A 12,117-nucleotide genomic window follows, 5' to 3' on the forward strand; every position below is an offset into this window, starting at 1 on the left:
ATAATCACATGACATACATATCTATTATAGATTCACTCCGTTTCTGTCTTTCCCATTCCTCCTAAGCTCCATGAGAACAAGACTTCGTCTCTGGCTCCCTGCTGCATTTTAGTGCTTGGAGTATAGTGGAGATTCAATAAAAATTTCCTCGATAAAATATTCTTAAATGAAATCACTGTATTTTTTTTTTTTTGAAATCACTGTATTTTTGCAACTTTTAATGACATATGTTTGCAAATGAATAGTAACCTTCAGCCAATCCCTGTCCCTTCTATTTCATCCATCTTGAATGCTAACAAAATAGTCCATGGTCTTATCTATGGGATGAGGAGACATTTTCTAAATGTTTGCCAGAGGGTCAGTCAAGACTCTCCTTCCATCGAAGCCCCTGCCCACGATGGTGGCATCGTTTGAAGCTGATGAAGTGCCAAGCAGTGTCCACTTACAGAATGATTTTTGGATTTGTGTCTAGAGAAAGGGGAGAGGTGAAAGGCTGAGAAGACAGAGACCAATGGAACAGGGAAGCAAGGTGGGGGTGGGGGGATGGGGGATGAACTATCTATCACCTTGTCTTCAAATATTTACACCACCCTCTTGTGGTACAGGTAACCCCAAAGTCCCCCGGGCCACTGGCGGATCAACTGGTGGTTCCTCGTACCACCTGCGCATCATGGTTACCCCAACAGAGCGCACAGCAAGTTCCTAGGGAGGGAGCCAATGACAACAAAAACACAACTCAGAACAAGAGCACAAAATGAAGGGTTTTAGGACAGCAATCCAACTCTCAGCAATCCCCAGGAGGCTTTTATCTCTGCAGGCTAGAAAAAAATGTGGTCCTTATTTGTTTTCACCTAGCAAAGACATCTTGTTGGCACCAGGAGCCCCAGAAAGCACCTGCCAGGGCCTGATTCCCACGACTTGCTGTGGGCCGCATTGAGCTTCACATGACCAGAAGGAAGCCTGTGGGTACCCAGACCCCTGCAGTAAAGATCCAGCTAAATGTAAAGATTTCTTGATTGTCTGACTGATGCGGTTGGAAGGATTCGATGCTTCAGCCCAGAGCGAGTTCAATAGCTGTCCAAAAGCCATCCTTTTGCACATTTAGCATATAGAAAACATGTTTTAGACACACTTTTTTCTTTCTTTCTTTCTTTGGTCATTGGGGTTGTTTTTTGTTGTTGTCTGCTGTTGCTAAACAGGCAGATCATTGTTTTCATTTTCTGATTTTTCTCTTTAAGTTAATCATGCTTCCTCCTCTCAAGCTTTTTATCAGCTTGATCTTATTTTCTGGGAACTCCACCCAAGTCAGACACTGGAGAGAATAAGAAACAAGGCACAGCAGCTTTGTGTTTTGGTTTTTTGTTTTTTGTTTTTTTTTTTCAAGTATGCTTCTATCAGAATTAGAAGGACTTAAAAATAATCATTTTTGAATCTCATAAACATAGATTTGAAGGTAAGATGCCATCATTTCCTTGCACTTCTCATGTGAGGTACACACGGGAGGCCCGTAAGCTTTCACGTCTTTGACAGTGAATATAGAGAACTATGGAAAGACGTGAAATTGAGAGAAGGAAAGAAATGGGAAAGTGATAGTTATTTCTACAGTTAAGAAGCAGGCCAGAGCCTCAGAGAAAAATAGCCAAAGGTGGAAGATTTACCACCTTCACACTAGGTTGTTTGTCATATTGGGGGAAAAATAAAACATATTTTCATAATGAGAATGTTGCCCTTTGGTGCTAAATAAATATGCTATTAGTCTAAATGAATTTCACAGGCTCTTCCTATCCTTTTTTGAATTGAATATTCCTTTCAGAATGTAGCAAGGGGATTTGTATGATTATGAAGCATCAAACTGAATTCTGGAACACGGTCAGGACACGCACGAGATAAACAGAAAGAAGGATGGAATGTCTAAAAACCATGACAATAGAATTCTTAAAATGTGATTCCAAGTTGTAGAAAACATATTTCCTTAAAGAAAAAAAAGCCAAGTTATCCCAGATAGTACATTATCACTTCCCTTTGATCATTTTTTTTTATCTTTAAATTCTGTCCTGTATTGTAAAGAAGAAAAATAACACATCTTTTCAGATTCATTATGTAATAAAAATAATAGTAGTAAGGAGGCACAATCAACTTATATTATATACAAAATGGCTTAGTTTTAATGAAGGATTTTATATGAATGGATAGACAGACAGCCTATTATTTCATGTAATACAACCAATGGATTGGACTGTTGCTCTGTTGATGCCTGGCCAGGATGTTCTGGTGTAAGGGAATCTTTCATGATGGCCAAAGGTAGAAAACTCATCATTTCTGGATCTAAAGAATGACTAAATTCCCCAATTACTGTATCTGAGGACTGTCAGAGAAAGAAAAAGCTCATTAGTTCAGCATAACTACCTGATTATCCTCACACAGTAAAATCTTATTTTTTATGCAAAAATGGGTTGCATTTTGGAAAAGCACTGTTGCATGGAAAATGTATTAAAAGAGCTCCATGATACGTGCCTAATGTTTTTGTATTGTTGAGGAGTTTGGAAGACAGTATTATGCATACAGATGTGTTACAGATCATTAAAGATCAAGAGCTTTCAGATTGCAAAGTCAACAGGCTCATACAAAAACTGAAAGAGAGAAGCAGCATCTTATTTGGAATAGGAGCTGTGACAAATAGAAATAAAAGTGATATTCTAGTCACTACCCCCACCTTGTTCAATACCCCACTTTGTATTCTGGATACAGAATTATCCAGAATTAATATTTGTTTAATAGTGTGTACTTTAGAATTAGTGTTTTTGAAATAATTTACCAAAAATTTTTCAGAAGGTGGTGTTGTATAAGTAAGACTCGACATCAACTTTTGTACCAATTTGCAAATAGACAATAAAATAAGTAAATATACGCTTTGGCAGACCGATTTAATAATAATGGGGTCTCCGTAAAAGAGTGAGAAAATACCACATTTCTTGAAAATATTATTTAAAAAGTTTTGACAGGGCTTTTTTTTTCCTTTAAAAGGAGCATTTTAAATATGAAATTTGAGTCACAGGGCAGTATTTCAAGTTTAAAGGTAGTTGCATTTCTTGATTTGGAGGATGTGGCCCCCGGTTTGAAATGGCTGGGGAAAACATTTTAATCGTCGGCTTCCTGCAGGGTAGACACTGTAAGTTTTGAGAAATCAAATTTGCCTCAGGTTTCATTTGTTGTCAACAATGCTTGGTAAGGAACAAAGATTATTTTACATATAACATGTTCTGCTTAATCGTAGGAGAAGATCTACTACCAGAAAGTTCCAATGTCCCTCATTTAAGATATAATTAAAAGGAAGTAAAAGACATGTGCAGGGAAGGGGCTCATGTCCTGGGCATCTGGCTCTGGGCCCCTCCTTTGGCCAGACTCGCTGGCATTCAGCTCCCCCGGCCTTTGCTCCCCGACCCGAAGCTCCTCCTTGCCAGCAAGGACTCAGCACACTGCCAGATGGTCAGCAACAAGTGGTCATTGCTTCCAATCTGGCTCTGAGCACACAGGCCAAGCCAAGAAATTAGGTTTCTGCTTTGGTTCTGGGGATGGGTCTCCAAAAGGACATGTCCCGGCCTCCTGGGCCAGAGTTGCTCCCTGACTGCCTGTCCTAGAGCTCCTCCCACCCCTCGAGCTTGAACCTTGCTTTTCTCTCCTTGATCCGGATCCTCACACCTTCTGGAGCCTGCCGGTAGTCCCCTAACATTCTTCCTGCTGCTGTTTGTGTGTTTTGTGTTAGCCAACTATCTGGATCTCTGGAATCGGCCTTTGCCGATCCACCTGCCGACTCCTGGTGATGGGCAGGTGTCCCCCCTGTGAAGGCCCTGGGCCCAAGCACTTACCTGTACCTCTGTCCCGTCACATAGTCTCTAGATGTGCTATTCTGCGGCTCAACCCAAATCAGCTTTGTGGGGAACAGACGCTTAGGCATTGTTTCGAGGTTGTGTTTAAAAAACAGTTTAAAGGCAGATTGAACCATCTCTGGAAAAACAAAATGAACAGACAGTGACAATCCCTCTAGGACAAGGTACGATAAAATAGAATAGAAGAAGGCCAGAGGCCCACTGAGTACAAAATTCTTGAAGAAATGTCATCTAACTATAAAATATGGAACTTGGCGAAGATAAGCCTACCCCAAATCTAACACGGTGTTTTGAGTCATTGAGTGTCGGAAGAGACATTTTTATCCTGATCCATCCTGTCTGCTTTGTGACTGAGATATTGAAGATGGACGGTGGTAAAATTGTCAGAAAGTGGTTCTCTGACAATTGGTAAAGATTTGGTGCAGTCGATCAAGAAAAAAAAAGGTATAAAGCACAAGTATTCAATATCGTATATGAATGCTCTCTATAGGCCTTACTCTTCATAAGCATCGAAAAAGCAATGAGAAGGTATTACACCAACTTCGTTTCAATAAATTTGAAGTTTGAAACGAAATGGGCAAATTCATAGAAAACCTCAACATTTCAAAACATATTGAAACGCCTATATTACTAGAGAATCTGAATTAATAATAAAAAATATTCCCATAAAGCTAATTTCACGACCTGATGGCATCACTGGCAAATTTTACCAAAATTTAAACAAAAAAATATTGCCACAAAGCTAATTTCACGACCTAATGGCATCACTGGCAAATTTTGCCAAAATTTAAATAAAAAATGCCACCCTTACGCAAACTATTCCAACATACAGGGAAAAAGTGGGAGATCATTTATGAAGCCTACTTACACAATCAACAGACAACTTACAAATCTAATAATTATATGAGTTATTGACTTGATGATAAAACCTAATAAAAATAGTACCTATGGAACACACACACAAAAAAACCCCAGATACTTCTCAAGGAAAAAAAAGATAGTGTCTCAGTGTCAGCATGGTCATGAGCCAAAATCCTTTTTTTTTTTTTTTCCAAAGTCCTTTTAATGCCGCTTTCTATCAGAAAATAAAATATATTATTTATTTTTTTGATATATTTTTATTTTTTTATTTTTTTATTATTTATTTTTATAGGTAAACTAGAATCTACATATTCTTAAGACTTTGGTGATACATTTGTGAATAAGCGTGAAATCGACAGTCTCCTCAGCTCAGAATGTTGTACCAAAGGGTGGCCTGCTGTTTCCCTTTGTTTTGTTCTTTTTAAAAATGTCTTGCATGCTTATTTTAGCGTGCACAGAATGGTTAACAAGGAAATAGTCTTCTACGTTTTGCCTTCCTTGTGTATCCTCAGATTTCTGATTTGAAGGGGCCGTCAAATAACTGAGCGAAGGGTAGATGTTGCCCAGGGTAACAAAATGTACATTCTCTTTTTGAAACTTCATACTTTACGTTTGAAATGTAAAATAATTTGCTATCTGTTTATTTAATTTATAATGGCAAAAGTATTGTTACGAGTGCAGACGAGTGGAACTCTGCCAAAGTGACTCATTTAAAACAAACGAACAAAAAATAGCAATCAGAAGTGAAAGATCGCTCTATCGAAGTACACTAGGCTGATTTGCTAATAACTGTGTCCTGTGCACGACTAATGTTTCTAATCTTTTTCAAAGGTAAAATATAGAAACAGCGGAAGCAGTTTCAAAAAAAGGTCCTGATAGAGACAGTCATTATGAGGTTTGCGGGTTTTGTGTCCAGCCCCGCTGCCTTTGCTCTTTTGCTGCTTTCTTCTATCCCCCACTCTAAGCTCTGGTCCTCCTTGTAAACAATACAATTCAGCCCCAAATATCAGGAGACACTTGTAGCAGTCTTCAAACAGGGGCCACAATTCTTTGATATTTCTCTCATCCAGTTGAGTGATGAGTGCCCCTTCCCTTGGGATCTGGTCTCTGTGACCGTGTGACCTACAGAAAGCAGCCCAGGTGATGGCCGTGCCCGTTCCCTGAACCAGGTGTTAAGACACTGGGATCTACTGGAAAAGTCGCCTCACATTCTTGTAGCAATGGATTCGCGTTAGGAACTATGTAGGTATTTAATTCCATTTTTTTTCATATTGATAAGCAATTTTTGCAAAATCCTTCCGTTGAACAGCCTCTCCTTTTCCCCATGGAATTATCACCTGTCATTTTCACCACCTGTTGACCTTAGACTGTCACCCAGCAGGACCCGAGAAGAAGCTACCAACTGATGAGAGCAGGACCTGGGCTCGGTAACGACTGCTTGCACAGGTTACCCCACCTTCTGTCCCTACCCCAAACTTTACCTGAGTAACAAATAAATAAGTAAGACTCCTTGTGTTGAACTACTGAGATTTGGGGTTTTATCTGTTACAGAAACTAATTTTAGGTTGAGTTTTATAGTATTGAAATGTGGTTGGAAATCTTTTGTTTTAGATACTGAATCAATCCAAAGAAATCTTAGTCTATAATTATCTTTTTTTTAAACTGCCTCTTTATTTGATCATAGTATCAAGTTTATTCTTTCTTTCTTTCTTTCTTCTTTCTTTCTTTCTTTCTTTCTTTCTTTCTTTCTTTCTTTCTTTCTTTTTAGTATCAAGTTTAAATTGGCATCCTGCATAAGTCGGACATGTTTCCTTCATTTTAATTTTCTGAAATAATTTGCATAAGATATAGATGATGTAGTGTTTTTTGTTTTTTGTTTTTTTAATTTTGGCAAAACTCACATGAACCTGATGTCCTTGGAGGAAAAGGGGAATTTTGGCTACCTTTGGTCAGGGATCCACTTGGCTTTAAAAACTATAAAAAGAAGTAGGCACCTTTACTTTATGAAAAAAAAATGCACAAATACATATTTACCCATAGTTTTATACTTAACTTTGGGTCTCCTGTAAGAATTATTTTTTTTTCTGTAAGAATTAATTAAATCAAGATTATAAACAACTGACTTGGTCATGGGTCAGAATACCGTCGTGCCTTACTGAAAATTTCCTTTTGTTCTTTTGTTGTTTACTCTTACGTTGCTTATAAATATAATAAAAACCCGTTTAAAGATTCTAGTTCTTTGTTCTGTCAAGCTTGTTTTAATATGGAAAAGTCCTGTTGAGATGTTTTTAAAAATTGAAAAGTCATCACCGTTAGAGGGAATACTAAGTCGTCTCTAAAGCTACCAACACTATAAATTCAAAGTAACTAAACCAAAGAACATCTTAAAAATTAGCCAAGCAGAAGTCAAAAAACCAAGTGTTTTTTTTTTAATTAGGACTTTTTTAATTTATACAAATCAAGGGTAGATAATTTAGTGGCTTGAAATAGCTGTAATTATTTCTTACCTGCATGTAGACAAGATAAATCACCCTGAGTTTACCTAGAAATGGCCAAGTGCAAAGGGCATTCATGCTCACCTACATAACTTTACCCCTTCTCGCTGTCTGCATTTACGTGCCCCTGACAGGACATCTCATGAACAGCTACCCAGAGGCCCCATCAGCTTGCAGACCCTTTCTCGGCTAGCAGGATTGTCCACGAGCAACATGTCCTACTTCCTGGCCTCCAGCTTTTGTTTTTGTTCTGTTTCCCAGGCAACCCCACTACATGATGTGTGCCAATAGCCTGGAGAGGTAGCTGCTGACACTGGGAACCGAACCCACGAACCCACGTCTCTCTTGTGGCATTAAAATGCATGATAATGAGCTACTCTTTTGGCTCCTCAACAAGATTTGACGTCATAAGATTCCCCAAATACGTGCATGAGAATTCCTCATGTGCCTAGGCCGTCCTCCAGCCACTTGATACCTCCCTGCCCCATGTGCCCTTTCTGAAAACTTCCTCCTAGATGTGCATCCTCCTCTTTATGCAAACAGAGGTGATAAGGGAACATGCTTCTGAGCCTCCCTTCCTAATGGGACTCAGGATGAAACATTCTTCTCTTATTTTTATCTCCATTTGGAAATGATCCCTGTAATATTACCTTTTAGCTCGAGTGTGTGACTGTGCCGTGGGGACTGCTATAGTGCAAGTCACTTGAAACATAGACATTTTTACATGACTCTTGCAATTTTTTTTTCATATTCGATAGAGAAATGAAATTGAGGACCAAAATCATTTGCACCTAGTTTTGAATTCCCCATACTCATTTTCTTTTTTAGAGTGAAAATGCAGACCTGTGTAATAAGAAGCACTAAAGAGAATGTGATTTACTACTAAGTCAACTATTTGTGGGACGTGTGTGATAGCGGCTGCCGGGAACACATGCCTGGTTTTTATTTCCCGCTTTACTACTGACTTATTGTACAACCTTTATCCATGCAATTAACTTCTTTATTCTTGATTCACCTAATTTAACTGTAATGGCCATTATGAAAATTACCAAAACATGTATTTATTTTCTTCTCACTCAGCCTTTGGAGTTTCCAACATATGTAAAGAAATTCTTTAGGGAACTTTATATTATTAGATATTATATCATTTCTCCAATATTTTTTTTCTCATTTTTTCCCTCTGTCTTTGGTAATATTCAGTCAAATGCTCTCCAAAGCTCTGAAGTAGAGAGGAGAGAGAGAAAAGGCCCTATTTGATTTCTTCAGTCTATTAAAACTGCAAGTCATGGTATAGTAGCTGATTATAAAATGAGTTTAATGGATTTCAATATTTTTTTAAATAGACTATATGACTTTTTTTATTTTTTTTTTACCTGTGTGTATGTTTCTTGAGGTACAATGTAACATATATGTATTATGGATTGACATTTCCAAAAGTTTGAAAATCTGCTTTTTGGGCTACTAGATATTTATTATATAATACGTACTAATATACCATTCCTTTCTCTACAAATTTACATTTCTTCCCAAGATTATAATTTTTGAGTGATTTAATTTTAAAATTTTCCTCAGGGATAACATTCAAGTACATATTACTCTAGTCTTACCATGAGAAAAACATCAGACAAAGCCGAATTAAGGGACATTCTACAAAATACCTGACCGGTAATCTTTAAAACTATCAAAGTCATCAAAAACAAAGATCTAAGAAACTGTGGCAAGCAAGTGGAGCCTACATAGACACGATGACTCAATGTAATGTAATATTTCAGATGGGATCCTGCAAAAGAAGATTAGGGCAACACTACGGAAATAAAGTTTGAAGAAAGTATGGACTCTAGTTAATAATAACATATCAACCTCAGTGTAATTGTGACAAATATAACATATGAATGTATGATAGTAATAATAAAAGAAATAGCATAGAATATAGAGCAACCTGTTACTATCTGGGCAACTTTTCTGTAAATCTAAGTCTATTCTAAAATAAAAATATTCTGGTACAGATATTTCTAATTTTAATTTAAATACAGTGTAAGATATCTAATGTTCTATTTCAATAATGACAGAAACCACCAACATTTAGAGCCAAGTGCCTTGATCCATTTTTTTTAAGATTTTATTTATTTATTTATTAATGAGAGACACACAGAGAGAGGCAGGGACACAGGCAGAGGGAGAAGCAGGCTCCATGCAGGGAAGCCCAATATGGGACTCGATCCCGGGACCCTGGGGTCACCCCCTGAGTCCGAGGCAGATGCTCAACCACTGAGCCCCTCAGGTGTCCCAGTATTTACTTACTTTAATGGTTATTAGGTGACATCTCTAATGGGGGGAGGGGTGGCTTTAATGCGTGCATACTTCACTAACCCTCTACACAGAGTAGAGGGCCTTAGCAGTGAACAGACAGATGAGGGATTTATTACCCTTGTAGACGCCAATCAGACAGAACAACTTTCTCTCAGACTGCAAGAGAGATGTTCTATTATTAAGCCTGCCATATGCTTTAGCTCCTATTGATTACTTTGCTCATTATGGCTGTGGGCCAGAAAGGGTCAATATGTTCTAAAGATCTAGGAAAAGCATTTGCACTTAATTTATTGGCAAGATCTTTGAGTTCTGTGCAAGAGAGAGAGAGAGACTATGGGTATGGAGTATCTCAGTGATAAGTTTACATTATTAGTTTTTTTTTGAGAAAAGCAATAGTCCCCTGGAGATGAAAGTCTTGGAGTGACCACTCACATGAACCTGGGCTTCTCTGTCGGTGGTAAACTATGACTGGTCACCTTAGAATTACCATGACTACCTTGGAAGGCAAAGGCATGCTTTCAGTGGAATCCCCTCTGATGTATTAGCACGGGTCAGGGTCTCCCATGAAGAGGAACCTGAATGAAATCAGGAAAGTGGAAGTGGACTGAGCAGACTTACATAGTACAGGTCAGACACAACAGGCCAGCACCTCTCTGATCTGCAGCCCTGGGGAGAACAGAATAAAGCTGAGCAAATTCCCTCGGGTCTGTGGCTTCTTTCCCATCCTCCTCGACCTATGCATCAGCCAACATCATTAATAACTATTTCCAGTGCTCCTGCTCTGGGTTTATCTATCCCTATTCCCCCAGTTTCCACTAGAAATATATTAGCTTAAATCTTCATATAACACCGTTTCTGGTAGTACTATTTTCATCACCAAACTCAGATTAAAATAGTCGCTTAAATTAGCAGAGAGGAAAATAATATCAGGGCAATGTAATGACTATCCATTCTATGGAGCAAAGAAGTCTAAGAATAGGGAAATTAAAATATCAGAAATATTACAAATTAAGAGAATTAACTTCTATCATGGATCACATTAGATCAGCTTTTTCTGATATGATGAATGTCTCAACATTTTGATTATATTAGTGTGATCCACCTAAAAGTACTGTTTTTGTAAATCAAAGTGGTTGAATGTTGATAATGTCCTGTAGTTCAATCTAATAATTTATATCAATCATGGAGAAATAATAATTATTTTTTAGAAGTAGAGATAGGTTAACATTCCCTTCTAGATGGCACTCAAGTGGGAAATAAGCACATGGAGAATGGTGCACAAAAACTCTGAGCAGTGTACTTGAGTGGAACGTTACTGACCTCAGAATGTAAAAGGGAAATAAGAACCAGAGGAAAAGCTTGAAAACTAAAGGATTTTCCAATTTAAAAGTGTTTTCTTGCTGTCAAGCCCGAATGATTTCCTAGAATGAAAGAGCATCATATGATATTGGAAGAAATTGCATTTAATGCTGTTTTTTTTTTTTTTTTTTTTTTTTTGGCTTGGTAAAACCATGCTGAGTGACACTTCACCTTTCTGTTCTCTAAGGGAATGGCATTATGATGGGATCTGAATTTAATTAATGTGTTTCTAGCCCATGCACATACCTAAGGAAGGACGAAAGTTTTAACTCACAAATCACATGCTCTAGTATAGTTTTATCATTTATTTAAGAAGAAATTAAAGGACACTTGTGTTAGAATACTTGGATATTGTTATATTAAGATATAAGAACTGAATTTAGCTTTATGTTCACTTTTATTTCTTCTAATTATACCCAAGAATAAAAGACATTTAAAGGGACAATTTCAGAAGATTTGCTTCAGGTACAATTGATGTGAGAAGTCTGGCATATGTTTATTTTTAAAAGCGGTGAGATTAATGTACTCTGAGAATAATGTAATGAGGTACGCTAAGAAGATTGCCTATAAGTCAAGAGAAAAAAAAAAGTCAAATGCAGTTAGGAGAATGTAAACCTTCTCCTGTAATTTGTAGGCCATTTATAATCCAGAGTCACTGCCATGATTCAAACTTATGCAGTCAAATCAAACGCTTTCTTTGGTGGATTTCTATTAGAAAGAACTGCTAAAAATAGGACAGAAGCAAATGCAAGTTTCTTACCACATTATCAGATACATTTTCTGAATTTTTAATTCTTTTATTTGTAGGATTGTTTCGATTTCATCATATTTATGATCCATATCCTTGCTAAGAACTACTTTTGGCCAAACGTGAACTTGTACGATTGATTTTCTACTCAGATGCTTCGAATTCCAGAGATCCAGTGATCCTCGTAGCTCCTTTGGGATATTCAGTATGGGAGGAACCCATGATTTCCAGGTGAAGTGATTACACAGTGATAATTAAATGTAAATTCAATTACATATGTAAATATAACAATCCTATTTTAATTAAATAACATCTTTTTTTCTTTATACTTTATGATGAATGTCTGAAGAATATTTCCAGATACCTATTTTGTATTAGGTTAAATTATTTCACTCTAAGAAATGGAAACCACAACTTAAATTGTATTTAGGAATGAGAAAATATATCAACTCATATA

General features: G+C 37.3%; 1 long non-coding RNA gene across 3 annotated transcripts in view; it reads left to right on the plus strand.

Moving 5' to 3' along the window:
* The window catches only part of LOC112677837 (uncharacterized), a 35,085-nt gene that overhangs the window by 1,259 nt on the left and 21,709 nt on the right, over positions 1-12,117 (plus strand). For all 3 annotated transcript variants that reach the window (XR_007413386.1, XR_003147220.3, XR_003147221.3), the window contains exon 2: positions 11,720-11,891. This is a non-coding gene — a long non-coding RNA (uncharacterized LOC112677837). The remainder of the gene's footprint in view (positions 1-11,719; positions 11,892-12,117) is intronic.

This window comes from Canis lupus, chromosome 10 (genome assembly GCF_003254725.2).
Source record: "Canis lupus dingo isolate Sandy chromosome 10, ASM325472v2, whole genome shotgun sequence".
Taxonomy (NCBI): domain Eukaryota; kingdom Metazoa; phylum Chordata; class Mammalia; order Carnivora; family Canidae; genus Canis; species Canis lupus.